The following is a 23,449-nucleotide window of genomic DNA, read 5'->3' on the forward strand; positions in this document are numbered from 1 at the left end:
CAATCCAAATAATTGGCAGTGGAGTGTCAATAAATAGGAAGCATGGGTGGGCAGGGCAACAGAAAAATACCTTCTCGAAGCAAGACAGCTCTGGAAAGAAGGTGTATATTAGTCAAAGGTAGGTTATTTTTTCAATAGGGAAACAGGGGTTGTTGTGCATACACACATTCATCTCTATCTCTATTATCTCTCATTGAAAGAAAGATAATTGCTCTGAAGTAACTTTGTTTAAATAGGCAAATAAATAAATTAAAAATGTTTGGTGAATATTTTAAGACCTACACTGTCCTTAGCTTGGCTACATAGATATTATGGGCACTAAATGAATTTGATCTAAAGGCTCCATCTAATACTCTGCAAAACTCTTACTTCTTTTTGCCACTTCCCTATTTGGGATTGGTGATTTTTATTAGCCTTCTTCCAAAACTCATGACCATATGCCAGGCTGTCATGCAGATTGGTCTACCTGGACTGGTCATATCCAGTCCAGGTACCAAGACTTTGGTATCTCCCATGGTCGTCTTCCATCCACAATCATTACAGTAACCATCCTACTGATATAGCTTTCAGGTATCTGCTGGATATGTTTGATCATTCCAAGGTAGCCTAGCCTTCCTCAACATGTCTTCAATTCGAACAACCTGCATTGGACCCCTTACAACCTCATTTTTGTTTCCTCTCATGGAGTGTCCAACCATTTGACCATCTCATTTCCATGGTGGAAAGCATACAGATTTCCTTTCTTGTGGCTGGCCAAGTCTCCGTTCTGTACATTAAAATCAAATTACAGTTTTATACACTATCTTTTCATCACAGAGAATTGGGGTCAGCTCCTCCATTTACTCAAATCAGCTTTAATATGACGACAGGCATCACTCGGGCGGGGGGGGGGCACCATCGTCAACAACCACTGATCCTAGATATTTAAATTCTTTCACTCTTTTAAGCTCTCTGCCTATAATGTCCTTTATGGTGAGTCCTCTTCCCTCAGTTACCACAGCCTTGTATAGTCTACAAAGCTGTTAAGTACAACTACCATCCACACTAAAAGGGAGAATACAGTGTCTAGGAACACAGCGATATCCCTTTAAATCGTTTGTGAGAATACCGTAAGCGCCACAAGAGAGAGACATTTTAAAAGCTGCCAGAAACCAGTCAGAGCAGAAGTATGCCTGTAGCTAGATCTTGCAGGTGTATGCATATTTTGTAAAATGGTTATTTGTGACCCAATTTTCCCATGTGGTTTCTTCACTTTGTTTTTGTTGTGTGAAGAGTAAAAGACAATAGACTGCATCAGGCAAATAGAAGGGGTGTATACATGCACACATGTATAAGGACAGCAGCATGCAGCTGGGTCACAAAAAATATTTTAGGAAATATGAACAAATACCTCAAGGGCTAGCTACGTGCCTACTTCTGCTCTGACTGATTTCCGTCAGCTTTTAAAACTTACCTCTCTTGTGGCACTTATGTTGTTCTCACAAGCCATCTAACAGGATACCATTCTGTTCCCTTACACTGCATACTCCCATTTAGTGTGGATGCTAGCTGTACTTAACAGTTTTGTAGAGCTCTGCAGTGATGGATAGCAGAGCTGGGCGATATGTTTTGGGCAAAACATGTTCGACCAAAAAAAATGCAGATTAGGGTCATTTAGCAAATTCATGTTGAGTTCACCAAATTATTGCGGATGAAAAAAAACCAACACCTTCCACACAAATAAAATTATTTTGTTCTCATAGTTCCAAAAATGAAATATTTTTACTTGATTCTAAACTATTTTTTGTTTCAAATTTTTACTTCAATTTTATTTAAAATATTAAAGGTAAAAAATCCTCAAAAATGAAACACTTTTTGTTCCAGGTTGCTTAAAATGTTTTGCTTGACCCAAAATATTTTTTCTTTATTTTGTTTTGGTGAAAAACTGACAAGTTTTCATTTTGAATCAATCCTAAACTATTTTTTTTCTTCAATTTTTTTGGTTTGGACATCAAACAAAAAATCTGTTATTCACACAGCCCTAGTCATGAGCAGCAAGCATGCATATTTTTATCCAATACACTTTATAAAAAAGTGACTTAAATCTTTGAAATATTCAAATCTGAACTGCTGCACTTTTGCAAGTTTAACATGAAATTACAGAAATGCAGGCATAAATTAATGAAAGCCAAAACCAAGTTAATACCAGCCTCAAATATTGTGAAAGAAGGGAAGAGGTTAGCATGACTTCACTGATCTCCAAATTCCATGCGTTCTCAAAAGAGGGAACCAGTCAGACTTTTTGATCTAGTACCAGATGCATTAGAACGTCAATTCTGATTATGAAAACTCACCAGAGCAGGAACTCATTGTTAGCTGAAAGGTTGAATATACCTCAAATAAACGACATACCATGCAGAAAATCCTCCATCACTTCTGTACATTTAAAATTCACCTACTTCTAAGCTACAAGAAGAATATATAGGATAATAGGAAAAACTTTTTAATGTGTATATTGCTCTGTATACGGTTTCTGATGTCTATGGACAATCAAGACAATATTGTGTCTTTTCAACAATATATTTAAGCTTCTTAGGGTTGCCATGTAGTTGATCCTGAAAATCCACAATTGGAATAGTGAAAATTTGAGGAAGCTTTTCATGATGTAGTTCAAGATTCAGACTGGGTAGGTCACCAGTCCTAGAGGGACTCCCATGGCTGAAGCCACATTGTAATTCCTCTAGTCCCCCATGTGTTCAGGAGCATTAATATGCTACTCAGTTTCCCAGGGTAAGAGCATGCATTATTGTGTGCTTTGGGTTCCCTGTGAACTCTTAAAATACAATTAAAACCCTCAAACATTCTTCTTCCCTGTCCTCTGTCTATCAGACTGCAAGAGTTGGCTTCCTAATCTTTAATATTCTTAAAATACCTCCAATTAGTAGGAATAGCATTATTGTTTGATATTTTTCCTCACACTGCTGCTGATTTAAAAAGAAGATCAAAGACCTTCTCTCTCGTCCTCAAACATGCATGTTTCTGCCAGAGGCCCACAGGGTAATTCTCTAATTATCTGTATTTTGTCAGTTGTTACTACCCCAGAACTGATTTATAGGCTGAGATTACTAAGCCGCATAATATTTAAATTTTAGTTTTGCAAGGGAACACATCCCCACCCCTCAGAGGTTTGAGTTCTGTTATACTGTACCACACACAGGCCTACAATCTGCTGTTTGTGCATTTTTGACCTACCAGAGACCTACACTCCCCTAGGATTTAGTTGTACTGTTTGGAATTGTCTCAGTTACTACTATAAGGGAACTGATTTAAATCAGAAGTTCAGAGGATCAGTATGGGCAGAAGAGGTCTCTCCCCTAGGAGGCAGCAGTTCAACAGCAAGCACCAAGCAAAGGGTAGGAGCTACACATATTAATCTGCAACAGTAATTTGCTAAACTACTTTTATCTGCATGTCTCTGAAAGTTTCTGCTAAAAATCTTGGTTGAAATCCTGGCCCTATAGAGTTTTGCCATTGACTTCAACGGGGGCAGTATTTCACCCTACATCGTTAATTTATCAAACCTAACTGAGATTAGCAATGATTAGAGAAGAATGTGTTGGAGCCTCAGATTGGGCCACAAGTACTCAAAAACCAGCAACAGCACATTTACTGTGAAGAGGAATTAGACAGTCATCACCTAAATGATACAGTCATCACCTAAATTAGACAATCATCACCTAAATGATTTGCTGACACAGTTTGTGACACATGGTGTTTCTAGAGACAAGGAATGAAAGGCAGATGCGGAGACTCATGAAAAGGGCGTGACAAAATTTTAGCAGCCTTGAGGAGGGACAAGCCTCCACTTGCCCTAAACTAGGTGTGGATCTCAGATTAAAGTTCCATTTTCCATTTCATTGCACACATGCACACACACAAATTCATATTGTATGCAATACCTGGAATTGCAGCAGAGAAGCCACAAGGAGTAACAAAAGTGATACTGATTACAACACTGGTTCCTCTTACGTCCTCTTTGGCAACTGATATAATCAGAAACCCGTGCTGGGACAGACGACATAGCCGGGCCAGCTTCATAGATCTAGTCAACACTTGTTACATACTATTGGACTGCAGAATTACTCAGCAAGAGGACAGCATGACCTGTCAGGAATTTCATGACCTCAGAATGTCAGAACTATACCTGAACATTTGAGAAGAGGGAACACCTTTCCTCACACTGTAGAAACACCTTTATGAGATTCCATTTTTTCCTATGGCAATTTAATACATCTAGAAATTGTCAGTAGCTAACATGAAAGGTAGACAGCTAAAATTAATCATCAATATAAACGGATAGGCTTCAGGGCATAAGCAACCAATAACTTTTAGGAACAATGAAAACCATGGTACACCCACAAAATCTGAAGCTATGGGAAATACTGAAATACAAAACTCAATAGCTAACGTAACTTCATTGTCTTAAGTGAAGTTATACATGGAATGAAATTTGGCCAAATGTGTTTAGACCATCCTCATCCTAGTACAGATGCTCTCTGGCAAGATTCTGCTGTAGGTAAAGTCATGGTCATCATCATGTTCCCATTACACCTCTGGCATTTAGGGGAGTACTTGATGCTAATTTAAAATGGGCATACATCCTCTTTCCCCATTATATATTAGAGTATAGAATTGGATGCTCTAAATTTCACAAAACTTCACAATTCAGTGCAGTAAATGGCAAAATGCTACTTGTAAATTACTCAGCCTTTGTAGCAGTACACCAATGAAAATAATCTGTAATACCCTTTGATGAGGTAGGATAAAGCACTAAATAATGTAATGTAAAGCAAAGTAAGACTCCAACCAGGCCTCACAGCTGAATCTGACCCAGATGTTCATATGTATAATTAAACGGGCTTTTGTCTCTAGAAGTCAAGATATTGGTGCCTTATAATCTTCAATAGTGAATCACTCGCTAAACAGGCTGATTTCAGAGTAGCAACCGTGTTATTCTGTATTCGCAAAAAGAAAAGGAGTACTTGTGGCACCTTAGAGACTAACCAATTTATTTGAGCATAAGCTTTCGTGAGCTACAGTTCACTTTATCGGATGCATAAAGTGGAAAGTACAGTGAGGAGATTTTATATATACACACAGACCATGAAAAAATATACATTGTAAGGAGAGTGATCACTTAAGAGGAGCTATTACCAGCAGGAGAGTGGGGTGGGGGGAGAGAAAACCTTTTGAAGTGATAATCAAGGTGGGCCATTTCCAGCACATTTCCAGGAGTTAACAAGAACGTCTGAGGAACAGTGGGGGGGGGGGGGAGAGGAATAAACAAGGGGAAATAGTTTCACTTAGTATAATGACTCAACCACTCCCAGTCTCTATTCAAGCCTAAGTTAATTGTATCCAATTTGCAAATTAATTCCAATTCAGCAGTCTCTAGTTGGAGTCTGTTTTCAAAGTTATTTTGTTGAAGGACACTCACTTTGAGATCAGAAATCGAGTGACCAGAGAGATTGAAGTGTTCTCCGACTGGTTTATGAATGTTATAATTCTTGACATCTGATTTGTGTCCATTTATTCTTTTATGTAGAGACTGTCTAGTTTGCCCAATGTACATGGCAGATGGGCATTGCTGGCACATGATGGCATATATCTCATTGGTAGATGTGCAGGTGAACGAGCCTCTGATAGTGTGGCTGATGTGATTAGGCCCCATATTAGGCCCTATGTGATTAGGCCCTATGATTGTGTCCCCTGAATAGATATGTGGGCACAGTTGGCAACGGGCTTTGTTGCAAGGATAGGTTCCTGGGTTAGTGGTTCTGTTGTGTGGTTGCTGGTGAGTATTTGCTTCAGGTTGGGGTGCTGTCTATAAGCAAGGACTGGCCTGTCTCCCAAGATTTGTGAGAGTGATGGGTCGTCCTTCAGGATAGGTTGTAGATCCTTGATAATGCGTTGGAGAGGTTTTAGTTGGGGGCTGAAGGTGACGGCTAGTGGCGTTCTGTTATTTTCTTTGTTGGGCCTATCCTGTAGTAGGTGAGATACACAGTATATTTTTGAAGTGAGCTGTAGCTCACGAAAGCTTATGCTCAAATAAATTGGTTAGTCTAAGGTGCCACAAGTCCTCCTTTTCTTTAAACTCAGTTCAGATAATCTGCCATGGAAGCACTATCAGTGACACCCCCGCCCTTTGGTGCGGAGATACAGGTTTGAAGTATCACACAAGTTAATTGGCTTATCTGAAGTCTTTTAAATTCTATATTTGGGATGTCCTGACAATCGAATGTAATCAATGAATGAGTCTGCTAGATTGTAACGAGCTTAAAGCTAATACAATTTGCAGCTGTTAATGTGGTTTCTTTAGTTACAGAGCCAAAAGCTATGTCAGTGTTAGAAAACAGAGAGCAGGCTCTCAATTAATATTTAACCCCTGGCCACAGGAATGATCAGAAAGAGCTACCTTTAGGTCCAATTACCTACTTGAGATCCTCCAGAATCCAGAAAACACTGTGGTGAGAACATACAATAAGTTTCATAGACTAGGAAACATTTGATCTCTTTTCCTGCTGACCCATTTCACCAGTGATCATGGGAATGATTCACTACCTATTCTACACAGAAAACTTTCATTGATTTTTGTATACTTCTCATATTTAAAAGATTTTTTCCATGCTATTACTTGGCTCCATCACACAAAAATTTAAAATAAATTTGATTTATGATAACTGTACAACAATTTTACTGTTCAGTTTTACTATTCAGTGCTTTGAGGGTAGGGTGGGTTAAAAATGAGAATAGCGTGAGAAATGATCCTTTAATTACAATGGGCCAGACTGCGTTACCTTTACTCACACTGAATAGACTGCAGTAAAAGTAGTCCCACTGAAATCCAGGGTACTACACGCAAAATAAGATACTATTTTGAGTGAAATATTATCAGTAGTACTAAATCATAACATTTAGCAAACATGATATTGTTTTAAAACAAAAAAATTGTTCAAACTGATACAGTTTGTGTCCCTGGAAATTACACATAGTTCTATCACGCTAGAGGCCAACACAATTTTATTGCACTTGAGAGATGGCAGATCCATTCCCAGTAGAGGAACTGTAAAAATACAACCGGGCTTCTAGATGAACTACAGCTACTACAATTGTTTAAATACGCATTCTTTGAGTAAAAGCAAATTTGAGGTGAAAGAAAAGTGGCTGTCCAGCATCAAGTGTGCATATAAGTTGGCTTCAGTACATTTTCATTATGCTGAGTCCTTGTCAGAAGGCTCTACTGTGAAAGAGAACAAAAATTGACAGTCTATTTCCATGACAAGCTTAATTTTTGAAACTGTTCTTAGCAAGACATTTAACATTTTCTCAGTATTATGATGATCCTGTTTTTCCAGCACATATCTTAAAGCAGTTTACAAAGGAAGTTAACTATCATTATCTCCATTTACAGATAGTGAAAATGAGGCATAGATAGGTGCAGTCACCTGCCCAATTTCATACAACAGGTCATGGCAGAAATGGAAAGAGAACCCAGGTCCCCTGGCTCCCAGTCCAGTGTCCAGTCTACTAGACCACATATAAAACATTACTAACTTTAATCAGATCCACAAAGAAAAAGGAGTCAATTTTTTTTCTTCTGAACATGTATGTGCCTCATTCCTTGACATTAAAAACTCCTTCATAACTGAGAGTTCATGTTACAGCACATTACACATTCCTATAAGCCTTTGCTGGGCTTCTTGGTGTTGGTGAATTCCATCAATACTGTCCTCTGATGATAGTACACTTGTTTCCTATCCTCAAAGGAGTTATTTTATTTGTTTCATCAAATGACATCAGGACTCTCTATGCTAGCATTTCATGTTTAACTGTTACAAGACATGGGTATCTGAGATACCACAATTATTTCCTAGCCTACTCATTTAGTTGCCTCAGAAGAGTCATCTGCCTTTACAATGCAGAACAGTGATGTATTTGTTGTTCATTAGATTATTAATTATGCATAGCTTTACCTGGCACTCTGCAGACCATTTTTCCCTGGAAGCTACCTCTGAGTGGACTGAGGCAAAATACTTATTACTCTTCTTTTAAAATATTTGCATATAATTTAAGTATCTTACACTGTCTCTGCCATTTTGTGCATTGTGTCCCCAATGCATTTAATTTCTTCAAAGATATTTTTATCTGACCGAGTCTTCTCATTTTCTGTGTTTTAAGCGCTACGAAACTAAGTCAATAAAGCAGCATCATCTTGACCACAATTTCAATCAAGGGACTGAAACAAAAAGCTAGTGATTTGGTACTCTATTCTGTATAGATAATTATACTGCACTCATCACTGTAGTTCAAAAGCACCTGGTACTTCTCTCAGCACACAACTGTGACCTGCAGTCCGTGTTTGCAGAAGGTGTCTCCCTTTAGCCCTCTGCACAGACTGCAGTATCAAGGGTTGCAGAATAGGGACAGTCTTGATTCAGACCTAGAGCCAGAGCAGCTGAGTTAGTGTAGAAAGGGGAGTAACCTGCCCCAGGTGGCACTGATTACTTCCCATCTGCAGTACAGGGGAAGCCACGGTCCATATTGTGAATACCTGAGTCACCACACAATCAAATAGGAATTATGCTAGCTGTTCATAGGCCTCAGAAACTTGTCCTCCTTTTTACCTTATTTCTATATTTCAACTATTAAATAAGGCTGGCCCCAAAAAAGGAAGGGCAGTCAATTTTGATTCTCTTTCCATGAAGGAGCCAGCGATCTGGGCTGCTACTCATGATTACATTTTGCTGGTAGCCTCCCTTGCTCCCTCCCACCCCCAGTTGGTTGCTAGGGTTTTAGCACTTAACAGAGTTTGGTTATACTACAACTCTCAACAAATCCACCTGCCTGCTCAGAGTTTATAATTTCAAACTCATAGGAGAAAAATGCTATGACAGAATATCACCTAACCTCTTCTCAGCCTGTGTCTGTGGTGCTTACAAGCATGCCATTCTGTCTCAAAAAGGATGTGAATTCATGGGTTCTGCAGGAGGAGAAAAAGTCCTAAGCAAAATTTCAATAGCTTCCATTAGAATCCTTCATCTGGTCTCCATTTTCTTTTTTTAAACTGGTGACTTGATTTCACTCTGGAACCAGTAGTTCAATAGTCCAATTGCTCTGTTCTAAAACTCAGGACCACACTGTGGAAACCTTACTCACATTGAGTAGTACCTCTCTCCACAACTGATTCCCACTGATTTAATAGGAGGAACTACTCAGTAGGAGTAAGGCCCTTTGTGGACAACTGGAAATAGTAGGAAACTGATCATTTAACGATGGATGTTTGACTACTGAAGAGGGAAGGAAGGAAACCAACCCACTTCTAGCTATCAGCATTGCTAGATGATTTGTCAGGTGTTATACTGTAGTTTGACTAGATATGCAGAGAGTGACAATCAGATACTAAACAAGGCCTTCCAAGCTTATGATCTCACTGCAGTTTTTCATTCTTCAATCAATCAGCAAGAAACAGATTGAGATGGGCTTCTGCATATGGACAACTAAAGAGGAACTGTGTTTTAAAATAACTCAATTCATCTACAAGCTAAGATAAGGGTAATCATGCTTTTGGGTGTCTGATGATCACTCCATGTCTGAAAGGACCATCTAAAACTTTGTATGTAGTATTATGAGTACATTCCCCTCTCAGAAGCATCAGTCATAGCCTACTGTCATAAATGTAAAGGGAAGGGTAAACCCCTTTAAAATCCCTCCTGGCCAGAGGAAAAATCCTCTCACCTGTAAAGGGTTAAGAAGCTAAAGGTAACCTCGCTGGCACCTGACCAAAATGACCAATGAGGAGACAAGATACTTTCAAAAGCTGGGAGGAAGGAGAGAAACAAAGGGTCTGTTGGTATGCTGCTTTGATGGGGATAGAACAGGAATGGAGTCTTAGAACTTTTAGTAAGTAATCTAGCTAGGTATGTGTTAGATTATGATTTCTTTAAATGGCTGAGAAAAGAACTGTGCTGAATAGAATGACTATTTCTGTCTGTGTGTCTTTTTTGTAACTTAAGGTTTTGCCTAGAGGGGTTCTCTATGTTTTTGAATCTAATTACCCTGTAAGGTACCTACCATCCTGATTTTACAGTGGTGATTCCTTTACACCTATTTACTTCTATTTCTATTAAAAGTCTTCTTGTAAGAAAACTGAATGCTTTTTCATTGTTCTCAGATCCAAGGGTTTGGGTCTGTGGTCACCTATGCAAATTGGTGAGAATTTTTACCAAACCTTTCCCAGGAAGTGGGGTGCAAGGGTTGGGAGGATTTTGGGGGAAAGACGTGTCCAAACTACGTTTCCCAGTAAACCCAGTTAGAGTTCGGTGGTGGCAGTGGTTATTCCAAAGACAAAGGATAAAATTAATTTGTACCTTGGGGAAATTTTAACCTAAGCTGGTAAAAAGTAAGCTTAGGAGGTTTTCATGCAGGTCCCCACATCTGTACCCTAGAGTTCAGAGTGGGGGAGGAACCTTGACACCTACCGAGAGAGGCAGCATACAAGTCTAGATCTGTGCTAACGGATATGGCAAATGTTAGGCTCAGTTCCTTAAGTAGGGTAAAGGGTGGTATGTATCCTGTTGCTAAAAGGGGGCAAGAAATGTGAGGTGATCATTTTCTTAAACATGATACCTTCATAATAACAATATGTTTGTTGCCATTAGAATCTAAGATTCTTTCTGCAGAAAAAGAAAGAAAGCTAGTTCACCAAGCTGGGTTTTTCACATTCTCACAAGTGAATAATGGACACTCTCTTAATGTATTGTCAGATTCTGGTATTTGGTAAATGGTTGCTCCTCAGGCTGTAAGCCAAACTGAATTAGTCATTTTAATGTAACTGTGGACTTCTGCTTTCCAGAGATGGCCTCAGATTTTGGGCTTGCACATAATTGTGCAAACAAACATCTTCAGATACATTTTATAGTACTGAGACCTAATCACCTGATCAGGTCTATTTAGATCTCAGTGTTATTCACAAAAATTTTCCTCTAATTACCTGCCAAAGCAAAAACATGGACCAAAATAAAAAGAAAAACCAAGAAGCACAGCTGAGACCCCTTTGAAAATCAGAGCCAGAGTTTAAATTTGATGGTAGAGTTACTCCACTTTTTCAGAATAAAGTCAGCAATGATGACACCAGACAGTTTTCAACCATGCAGACAAAAAAGAAAAAAAACACCATTCTTTGAACAGAAGAAACACTTCATAATCAGAGTATAAAGAAAGAATTAAGTAAACCTTCTATCATAAACCTAAATCTAATAGGAGTAACTTTTTAAAGGAACATTGGCTATAAAACTTATATTTTCACTCCCAATTACATATCAATCCTACTGTTTTAACAGTTTAATTTATGAATGTAAAAACATGTACCCTCTTTTAACAATGAAGACAGAAAAAGGGAAGCATCTCAAAGAAACAGTGTTCAGAGACTGAAATATGAAGTACATTCTAATTCTTTTTTTTTAAATAAATTACCACAAAAGCTCTGTGCTGTACATAGCCAATAAGAGCATCATACTCCATTTATAAATTTCAAATCCAGTATCTATCTTCTAAATAAATCTTGTGTTTCTAAACCTTATGTACAGTGCAATGATTTGTTAATTTACTCTTCCCACATTCAATATAATCACTTTTAAATTAATCCTCTTTTCCCTTGGCATTCAGATTTTATATTATCTGTTGCTGCAAATCTTCAACATAAGGAGACAGCTGCCTCTCTCTCAGGCTGTGAAGAGTTTTCCATTTCAATTCTGGTTTTGGACATACACTGCTTTAAATTCTTCATAAAGTCTTTTCCACCTCAAATTTAGCAAGTGTGGTTTAGGATCAGATTTTTTTTCCCCATTCAAATTTTGAGATGAATCAGAGCAGCTGCTTCCGAGATACCAATATAAACAAATTTGGTGTAAATCATGTACGGAAAAGTCTTATGAAGGTTTTTGTCCATTCAGATCTCAAAATAGCTTGGCCCAGAAATTTCAAATTTGGATTATCCACCCTTCCTAGCTGCGATACAATGCATGGGATTATTCTTGGGAACGAATATTCTGGAAGGTATGCAGAATCTTTTTTCAGTTTTATAATAGATCATGGATATTTGCAAATGCATTGCAAAATACATAAAGGACTGTACCACTTCAAAGTATGGTTGACCCCACACAGTTTTAAGAAAAAAGTGGGGGGCTCATTTCACTCCCAGGAGATCACATCACAACACTACCATAAGCAGCTTGATAGTCAAAGAAGGGAAGCAAAGGATCACTCCCAAAGGATACCCTTCCCACCACTTAACATGGTCATTCCAGGCCAAGGTTGAAACACAATGACAACAATATACAAGAAAACTTGCACTGCAACTGACAGTGACGTCCCTGCACTGCAGATAAATAGAGGACTTTGTTTTCTGAGGTCGTCAGCCTGGCACCTTCTACCCATAATAAATTCAGTTATATTAAAAAAAAACAGGGGGGAAGCAAGGAAACAATATAGCAAATCCACAGCTGCTAGGAGTATCAGATGTTTCCAAGATGCTGGCAGTGGCTTCTCTGAGGGTTAATTACCCAAAACTGTTAGGAAAAGATTTTTTAAACATATTTAAACATATGCCAATATCAATTTTGCAGCTCAGCTTACATTTAAAAAGCAATTTAAAATTGCAATTTAGCGCTATCAAATATCGGGCTGGCACTACCTTAGAAACCGCTTCTTCTATGAAGAAATGTCTATTATTCTTGCAAACTTACTACAGGATTTCACACAAAGTACTTATTGAACAAATGTATGAGTAGGACTGTAACAAATTGAGAAAACGTCTATTATTTCTTAGGAAAATTAGATACAACTTAATTTCCCTGCTCAATTTTATAGTGTTACCTGACCAAATGCGGAGTTAAATCAAAGGTTTCTCTACGGAATCCAGGAAGGGTAAACAAAGACACTTCAAAGGAGTAAAGATAACAATGGCTAGGCCACCAATTGGGAGAAGAAGCTATTCGGCTGGCACCACCAATTAGGCTGTTTTTCTCTTCCCAAGGCAAGGGGCTCATCTACACTACAGCCAGATCGATGGGCAGCGATCAATCCAGCGGGGGGGGTCGATTTATCCTGTCTATCATAGGTGCGATAAATCGACCGCCAATCACTTTAGCATTGACTCCAACTCAATGAAAAGTGCAAAGGGAATCGACGGGAGAGCGTCTCCCACCAACACACCACAGTGAAGACACCACGGTAAATAGATCTAAGTACGTCAACTTCAACTACGTTATTCACGTAGCTGAAGTTGCAGAACTTAAATTGATCCCCCCCTCCCCACATAGTGTAGACCTGCCCTAGGGCTGAGATCCAAGGATTCTGAGGGGTTAAAATGGTGCCCCTAACAGAAAAGTGGTCAGCTCAGCCAGAAGCTGACCGAGACCCAGGGCTTGTCTACATTTAAAACACTACAGATGGCCTTGCTAGGGAACACCATTGACAGCCCGGGAGGTCATAATGCAGAGATCCAGTGAGAGAGTGGTTGTACTGCAGGATCCCATCCCAGAGGGACATGAAGACATATGCCCACTGCACTGCTGTACTGCTTTAGTGCAGACACTACCTGAGTCAACAGAAAGGGGTCTCCCATTAGAGTAGACAATCCACTTCCCCGAGAGGCAGAAACTAAGTTCATGTTTGTTGTTCTTCTCTGGACTTTCTCCACGTTGTTCACATCTTTCCTGAAACATGTCCAGTTCTGGGTACCACAATACTCCAGTTGAGGCCTAATCAGCACAGAGTAGAGCAGAAGGAGAATTACTTCTTGTGTCTTGCTTACAACACTCCTGCTAATGCAGCCCAGGATGTTTGCTTTTTTGCAACAGTGTTACAGTGTTGACCCTCTATGACCCTCAGATCCCTTTCTGCAGTACTCCTTCCTAGGCAGTCATTTCCCATTTTGCATGTGTGCAACTGATTGTTCCTTCCTAAGTGGAGTACTTTACATTTGTCCTTAATGGATTTCATCCTATGTACTTCAGACCATTTCTCCAGTTTGTCCAAATCATTCTGAATTTTAATCCTATCCTCCAAAGCACTTGCAATTCCCTCCGCTCAGCTAGGTATCGACCACAAACTTTATAAGTGCATTCTCTATGCCATTGTCTAAATCACTGATGAAGATACAGAACAGAACTGGACCCAGAACCAATCCCTGTGGGACCCCACTTGATATGCACTTCCAGCTTGACTGTGAACCACTGAAACTACTCTCTGGGAACAGAGTAGCAGCCGTGTTAGTCTGTATCCGCAAAAAGAAAAGGAGGACTTGTGGCACCTTAGAGACTATGCTCAAATAAATTTGTTAATCTCTAAAGTGCCACAAGTCCTCCTTTTCTTTTTTCTCTGGGAACAGTTTTCCAACCAGTTATGCACCCACTCAATAGTAGCTCCATCTAGGTTGTATTTCCCTAGTGTGTTTAAGAAAAAGTCATAAACCTCTATCCATCTGGGCAAATAAATCATATCTGCTTTTGGAGATACTGCTTCCATGTCATTGCATGTTACCACTGGTCACAACCCCCTGAAAGAGAACTCTGGCAAGGTCCAAGCCCAGCTGGACTTGCTAGGGAACAGCACTGACAGCCAGGGAGGATGTACTGCAGAGCCACAGGCAGAGTGATTGGATTGCAGGATCTCACTTGAAAGGGGGTGCTCTTGGAGAACTGGAGAAGGGTACGTAACAGTATTTTGTTCAACAACAACATTAGTAAATGGTATTTCCAAAGGATAGGATGTATGTTAGGAGCTTCCATCATTCTCACGGTGTAGCAGGTCCAACTTAATTCCCACAGAAGTCTGCCAGATGGCTCGCTCTTCCCCTCCCTGGAATGCTGCTTTTGCTTTGCATAGGAGAGTCATGAGTAGGAAACTGAACAGTTATTTCTTCATTAATTCCTCAGCTGGAGTGAGGTACTGCAGTGTTTTATTTTCCATGGCAAATCACATCTGCCTGCTCTAACTAGACACCGTTATGTCAGTAGGAAATGAAGACCAGAAGTGATAACTTGCTGGGGGCTGTAAGGTCCTGGGGTACATCCACAGACTAATTCTTTCAATCAGCTTTTCTTTGTTATGTCTATTGCATTACCCTCCCTCTTATCATTATGTCTGCCTCACTATTGTTCCAGCTCCCTGTCAAATTGTTCTGCTTTAATCTGCCTCTTTGAGACTCAGTACTTCAGTCGAGTATTATCACATGATACCTATTTTCATTCCCACCTACGTGGAGCAGCCAGAACTCCATTCCTACATTTCAAAACTCTGTCAGAACCAGTGATAAAATAAACTGAGTAATATAAAGAAACTGGGGCATGGGTATGGGGGGCAGACTAAGGAAGGGCTCAGGAGTATTCTTGGTGGATAAATTTTGCCATTAATTATAACACTACATATATCTTTATAATCGGAAGCATTCCAAAGGCAAATATTCACTCATCAAAAACCTCTTTTTGAGGCGGGGTCAAAGTCACGAGTTTATAATAGTTAACTGTAACTATCCATCAGAAGCGGTGACCTGTTCCATTAATTCATACCCATGTTAACAACTGTAAATTTACTATAACTTACATTTGTCTGCTTGAATAATATTCTTCTGAATTTTCACTCTCTACATAGTGCAGACCTTCACTCACTCACTCACTCTTTGGCTAGTCTTATTTCACTGCTTACTTCTTAAAGGACATAGTATTGACCATCTACTGTTCCGCTACATAGTTGCGCCTTTCTCCTCCCCCACCCCGGATAAAAGTTTCAGAGTAGCAGTCGTGTTAGTCTGTATTCGCAAAAAGAAAAGGAGGACTTGTGGCACCTTAGAGACTAACCAATTTATTTGAGCGTAAAGCTTTTGTGAGCTACAGCTCACTTCATAGTGAACTCTAGCTCACGAAAGCTTATGCTCAAATAAATTGGTTAGTCTCTAAGGTGCCACAAGTACTCCTTTTTTTTTTCCCAGATAAGAGTATTCACCACTGATTTATTTAAAAAAAAAAAAAAAAAAAAAAAAGCTTCCAAAAGATGGCCCCTGTAACTATTAACAAAAGTACATGCCGAGAATACTTGAATTTGGGTACTTAGATTTAGCCTCATAATTTAGACACCTGAATACAAAGTGACCTTATGTTCAGAAGACCTAAGCACCTACAAATCCCACTGAAGAAAATTGCAGCTATGGGTTCACAAAACTTTTGGGGGAAAAAAAAAATCAGGCCATTTTCAGATACCTAAATTAGGATTTAGCAGGAGGAGCTGAGGTTTGAAGATTTTAACCCATACTGTTCTCAAAATTGTGAATCAGATGTCCAAAGTCACAAACTGCTAGCCATGTCAAGAATAGAAACCAGGTCATCCAACTGGCAATGCTATATTCAATCCAATATTTAATAAATGCTCTTAAAGAGCAAGATACTAGTTAATACGTTAGATCACACATCTAATTAAATATTTCTGTTTGCACCACTTAGCTACATGGTGCTTTTTGTTAGTGTGGTATTTGCCCATTGTTGATTCTCAACACATTTTTCCCCTTCAACACTATTTTTTCCTCTCTCCCTTTTAGTTAAAAATGAAGGAGATGACACTTGAAACCTCATTAAGGAAATGACCTATGCACAAAGAAAACAGCCAGAGCTTGTTATTCAAACTGTAGCTCTTGTTAGTTTTCTGGGGAAATCTGATGAATAATCTACAGCATGATGGCCTTTGTACCACAACACATACACACTATATTATCAGCAGGTATTACAATCCATCAACATAAACAGTGAACACATTGTTTGGCAAAAACTTTGCAGTTGGGAAAAACCTTCTTCGCAACCTGTTTATGAGACTTACAACACATGCAAATAAATCTGTTAATGGGAAACACTCCAAGGAGATTTAATCTCCCCTTGCTAAATGCATCTAGCTCTCCAGTCATGCCACAAGGATTTGCACATGTGTCAACCGCAGACTAGGAGACAGATCCCCTGATTCTGCTCATTTTTGCAGCACCAGCTCTGGTCCTACATTGCAAAATATATTTAAACAATCTTCCCCGCTTTTCTCTCAACAAAAGTGCCTAACAAACAAATTAATTGACTGCTTGGCTGGGGCATAATTTGTTTTTATTTGTAGGTATGTGGTTAGACTAGAAACATTTCAGCAGTTGGGTACTGTACAGCTCATGTTGGGAAGGCTTTTGTTAACTGAAACAACCTTTGACCAGATTTTTTTAAAAATTAAATGTAAATCAAATTTGGCTTTATGTTCTACAGTGTAAACCACATTATTTCTCTCTAACACATTTGTAGAGACACTTTGGTATAGTTTATTCAAATAAATATGGAGGTTCTTAAGCAGCTTTTGTTTCATTCTGCAGACCTAGGAAGTGTTTTTGAAACCCAAGAACTGATTACACCAGGATCACCAGACTTCACCTCACCAAAAAATAAACTGCAAAACATAGTAACATGCTAGACTGCCAGCATACAGTACAGAAACAAATTATTTCATTTCAGTCTATAGTACTCACAGACATGAAGAGAAGTTATACACCTGTGTATTTCTCAGAAAAAAATTATGGAGCCTTTGCACTGTAAAGTACCTGGAAACAGCTTCATTTTGCATAGTCAATAAACCACTACTAATGATAATGTAATTATGAATTAAAGATGTATCAATCTGCATGAAGAGAGAATAGAAACCACCAATAATAGCCAAATCAATACTATAAAGTCCTGAAGAGAGTAGTTTGCTCTCCTTCAGCAAACAGTAATTAATTTCCCTTTTTTCTCCTTATACCAGAAGAATCTAGAGAAAGAGTGGTTTAATCACCTAAAAGATCTTTCATTAGAAAGAGAATATATTTGGATAAGTAGTTCAGTACACTTCTTTGTTTATGGAACTTTTTAAAAAATATTATCAGGATTGCACACATGTATGCACAAAACACCACATGTACCCAGAGCAGAAGTGTTTGCCATGAGGTATTGAAACGGAAACAAAAGGTTCTCAATAATATTTGAATTATAACCATTTGGAATTATTTGTGCTTTTAGAAAATACCCTGTTTCAGCTTCACCCAGTTAGTAAAATTTCTGCAGCACATTTTTGCAACCCAACTATCCCTGTTTTAAAACTGAGTATAGGCAGGCGGGCACACACACAATCATACATTTCAATGTTGCATAATACAGAACATTAATTCTTAAAAATGATGTTCCTGTGTTGATTTTTTAAATCTACAGCAGTTAATGAAATATTTTATTGTACTGAATGGAAAGATTCAGGCTTAACTATAACGGGTCTGATGAAGACACCCCCATCTCCTGCTGAAATTAATGAGCGTTGATGGCCCTAACATCTCCTAGAAGGTGCTCAGCAAGAGAGAAAGCCATTAGTTTTTAAGAACAGAATCTGTTAATATTCACAGTTTTTGAACTCTTAAAGATTAATTTCCGCAGACAGTAAGCTTAAGAATTGAAGTTGCTACAACTAATATATCATTGCAATAATGATATTCAGTGAGTAGCTCTAAATTATATTTTTAAATATGGGCATTTTCCACATATAATGTACAGCAAACATCATAAGCCACTATTTTTCTTTGCCCAGAAACATTTATATGAAGACACTTTTGAGATATCCACCCCCATTTTGCTAATCATCTCTGAACATAGAACATAAAACAAAAAACCCACACTAAATCACCAGTTACTGTCGATCAATCAATAACTCCTTTCTGCTGAACACAAAGCAGTGTTAGCTGAACTGAACTCCGACCTCAAATCAGCAAGACTGTGAGTAGTACTGCTGTGGTAAACAAGACACATAACTAAGTGTGCAAATTAAGTGCTAGAGTTCCCTGTGAATCAGGGCCTCTGCAGTTACTTCTGACAAACATGTGCTTTAATGTTGCCAACCAAAACGCCATCAAGCTCAACAAATTTAATGACTTGGAGACAGAGTTTGAGCTTTAGTGCTTCTCCAGAGCAATGAATTAAAGATTTGTAATCTGGAGTCAAATCTTAATTTTGTGGGGCTTTTGTCAATCAGTCACTGTGACTGTAAACACTGCACAAGATAATGGTGGGACAAAATCTGTGCCAATACTAGATTGGTTATTTTAACCCGAAGGAAGTTATCTGTAAATTCTTCTCAGATTCCCACTTGTAATGTAAACATCCTGGACTTCATATGGAAGCTTGCTTTCATTCCACAAAATATAATTTGTTTCTTATTAAGGCAGATCTGCAGAGAACCGTGTACCTCAATAAAATGTACTTGTGGCAACCAGATAGTCTGTTTGCATTTGGAGGCACTGCAGAGCACGTGCAGAATACACAAGACTGCCAGAGGCATACATCTGTTTGTGCGGTTCTAGTTCAGTAGTTTAAGGAATGAAGTATCACCTCATTACAGAACTGCCATGTATGAGTGAATTTGTGGAGCTTGCCCTCCTCACAGTAAGACAGTTCTAATCTCCTTGCAACCCACAGTGGCAGCACAGAGATGAAGTGTTAAGCTTATCAGGCCTCATCTGTACCATCACCTACTTAGTTAAACCCAGGCCATCTATTACTCTGTCATTTCTTTGTTCCTGAGGTGCCTGAATGCATAATAGCCAATGCTGAAAGATACAAGATATCTTCAAGGCTTCAAAAGAGGAGCATCCACTTTTTTTTTAAAAAAAGGACTTGTACAGCAAAATGAAAACAATTCACAAGTCTTTTCTGTGTAGGTTGCTCTAAATACATTTCCCTCCCAACTGAAAAATCTATTTTATGTTATCATTGTATTCTCTATTATAATTATAAGACTATTCAAACATTTAAATGAGTTAGCCTTTTAATGTTTGTGTTGGAATTTCTGATTCTAAAACAGTGTATATTTATTATTATATATGAAGGGTACTATGGTGGGATTTTTTTGATTCAGTACTATTTTTAATTTTAGATTTTATGCCATATTGAAGATAATTTCCATTGGCACATTCAACTGTTTGTGAGAATGAACTAAATAGATCATCAACTGAAAACTCTGGTCCCAGTCCCAAAATAAAAGGGCCAACCTTCAGATTAAAATAACCAGAGAGCCTGTTAGATAGTAATATGGTCAACATGCCCTTTATTCATCCAAAATAAGATGGGGTTTTACAGCTTATTAACACCATAACCCACCTTGAAAGAATGTCTTATGTGAAATTCATCCTCAGGGGTGAGACTCAGAAAACCCTGTATTGAGTTCCAAACACATACCAGCAAAGAAGTTAATTGAGGACTTGTAAAAGCTTGAAATGGCTTTGCCCCGAGTGCCATCAATATGCTTTCCCAGCAGGAGAGGCTCTACCAATTTTGCCACCCAAAGCAGTCGCCGCTGAATTGCCGCCACCACAACAGCGCCAGGGCTGCTGCCAAATTGCCACCGCACCCAGAAGAGCGGCGGAACTGCTGCCCAAAAGTGGCGCTGCTGCCAAATTGCGGCCTGCTTGGAAAGCTGGTTCCTGGAGCCGGCCCTGTTTCCCAGGAGCAGACTGGGAGGCACTCTCTCACCCTCAGAGTCACATTCTGCCTTCCAGTTTCACCCCTTGCTCAGAGGGGGAAGCGCTCTCTATAAGGTCTGTTGCTGGTGTAGCATACATCTTTAGAGATGCTAGCACAGGTATGCTAACTGACATGTTGGGGGAAATGAAGCCTGCCTACATATGCAAAGAGAAAGGTATGCAGCAGTTGTTCAGAGTCTGTGTCTCTCCTTGTGCTGCTACCCAGGTAGTCCAGGCAGGGGGAAAATGGGATGCATCATACTCCCTTACTCCCCCTTGGCATGTGTAAGCGGGGGAATAGTCCTGCTATTGTGGGGAACTTTCCTGGCTTCTGCACTACCCCAGTGAAGTGGACTAGCCAAAAGATCTGAGTCCTCGCTCCCACTTCCTTTACCCAGTGGCCTCTCTGCCCTTGAGGACTCCCCTTCCACTCTCCTGTCTGGCAGAGTCCTTGTAACACCAACAAGGCTGGGCCCAGGATTCCTGGGGGGCTCGACCCCCAACCTTGCTGTGGTCACCTAGGACAGGAGCTAGGGTGTCCCCACTCCGGGGTACTCTCTCTGCACTGGGCACTTCTCTGACCCACTGACCATTACATACAAGTTAAAGCAAATCCAAGTTATTTAATCAACAATTAATTTTAAGAATAAAGAAAAATGGGAAAGGTTAAAGGAAACACATCAATCCGCTCTGTGGCAGGGAACATCACAAACAGTGACTCTGGAATGCCAGGGCAGTTCACAGGCTGTTCCTTGTAAGTCCCAGGCCTTCTTCTCAGGCCCTGGCTGTGCTACAGGGATGCTTTGGGTTGGACACTCGCTCTGGTGGTGGCCGCACGCTCTTGGGTTCTAAGTGGTAGGACCCTTCTTCCCAGCCTTGCCCCTGCCCTGTCAGGGTTACCAATCCCCCTCTGAGTCTAGCCTGCAGAGCCTCCTGGTTGAGGCATCTCCCTGTGCTGGGCCCACTGCCCAGGGTCCCCCCTCGCTCTCACCAGCTACTCATAACACCCGGCTCTGGACTACTCCAGCCCCAGCCCCAGCTCAACTCTGTGTTAGCTCTAGCTCCACTCTGCCTCAGCATGGCTGCTGCTCTGCCTCCAGCTCCCTGGGCGGCTTCTCTGGCCCTGGTTGCTACAGCTCTGCTCCCAGGACAGGTCTGCTCTGCAGGCTGCTTCTGTGACTCTGCTCCAAGCACTGACCTGCTTTCTGGGCTGCTCTTCTGGCCCCTCTGACTCTGGTTGCTGCAGCTCTCCTCCCAGGTCAAGACTGCTCTCTCTGGGCTGTGCCTCTGGCTTTGGGGCTGCCGCTCTGCTCCCAGGACAGGGGCTGCTCTCTGGGCTGCTTTTCTGGTCCCTCTGGAACTGGCACAGCTCTGTTCCCCAGCTCAGCTCAGGCCCCTGCTTTCTCCTTAGCTTGGCCCCTCTCTTGGCCCCACTGTCTGACCCAGGCAATTCCAGCTCACATGGAGGATGGGACCTCACTAGCCTCCTGACTCCCTGATTAGCCTGCTCACCCTGTCCTTCAGGCTGACCTGGGGCATTGGCCTCTCCCCATTGCTCCTACGGACTGGCAGTCCCAGGGTCCTGATTCCCCATCGACCCTTCCCTCTTTTAGTACTGGGAGCTAGCAACTAAAACACCCCCACTGAATGTTAGTAAGGGGGCAACAGTCCCCTTACACATGCAATGGAAGTCTAGTCATTTTCTATGTATCCAGTACAGACACCCATCACACGTGATTTTTGACAATGGAAAGGTACAACAAGCAACAGTCAAAGCTTGCCAGTGTTTTGCTAATTACTCAGTATCTTGTATGGACTTAAGGCAGTGGTTTTCAACCTGTGGTCTGCAGAGGTCTAAGGGGTCCGTGAAAAGTTGTTGTTACCAAAGACCAGTGGTTTTCAACCTGTAGTCCACAGACCCCTGTGGGTCTGCAGACTGTCTAAGATTTCCAAAGGCATCCACGCCACCATTCAAATTCTTTTAGAGGTCCGTAAGTAAAAAAGGGTTGAAAACCACTTACTTAAGGTACTAAAGTTGCCATGTTACATTTGTGGAATACTGTCCACAGGCCTGCACTGAGGAGCCTCAGTTCGATCTGGAATATTTATAGGGATTTATTTGGGGTTTGGTTTTTTTAAGTGTTTTAAATTATTCTAAATCAGCAATTAGCACTTGGCTCATTCTTCATTATTTTGCTGTTACAACTGAAGATTTGAAGAGTCCAAGTTGGAATATGCTGCCAATCTCTTCATCATTAGTTCCTTGCAAGTCAGAAACATAAAATTATACATTTACGAGAGAGAGAGTTTATAACAGCGAATTAAATCACTTTGCAACAGTGTACATTAAAGAATGTTAATTTGATTCCTGTCAGCACTGCAGCTTGCTGTCAATACTGCATCTAAAAAAAAATCCTTATGAGATAAATGTGAACATATCCTAATCACACTGCATCATATTTACATTCTTCTTGTAGAAAGGAGCTTTTAGTGATAGCGTTAGAAGAAAAGTGCTGTTCATTCCTGACGTTACCCATGTTCAGATAATTGAATAAACCCACTTTTACTGGATTAAGTTTCAACTAATATAGTTGGTGCTTGCGTCCACCTTTTTGATACTGAAGAGTACATGCCACTATAACATGCCAAGATACTAACGGTTTGCTATTGAATTAGTACCAAAAACAATACAAGTGTAAAAAATTAAGGACAGTGCAGAAGATCAGGGTGTACGGTTTTCAGCTTCTGGTCCTCAATATTTAAAAACACGGTCGCAAGGTAACTTTTCTATAGCACACTAAAGTATTCCATTAAGTATGTATTCACTAGTTATCGATTTGGGGATTGTTCAGTCTT

At 40.0% G+C, this 23,449-nt stretch overlaps 1 protein-coding gene across 1 annotated transcript in view; it reads right to left on the bottom strand.

Moving 5' to 3' along the window:
* The window catches only part of CACNA2D3 (calcium voltage-gated channel auxiliary subunit alpha2delta 3), a 722,234-nt gene that overhangs the window by 566,433 nt on the left and 132,352 nt on the right, over positions 1-23,449 (bottom strand). The window lies entirely within an intron of this gene.

Source organism: Eretmochelys imbricata, chromosome 7 (assembly GCF_965152235.1).
Source record: "Eretmochelys imbricata isolate rEreImb1 chromosome 7, rEreImb1.hap1, whole genome shotgun sequence".
NCBI lineage: Eukaryota > Metazoa > Chordata > Testudines > Cheloniidae > Eretmochelys > Eretmochelys imbricata.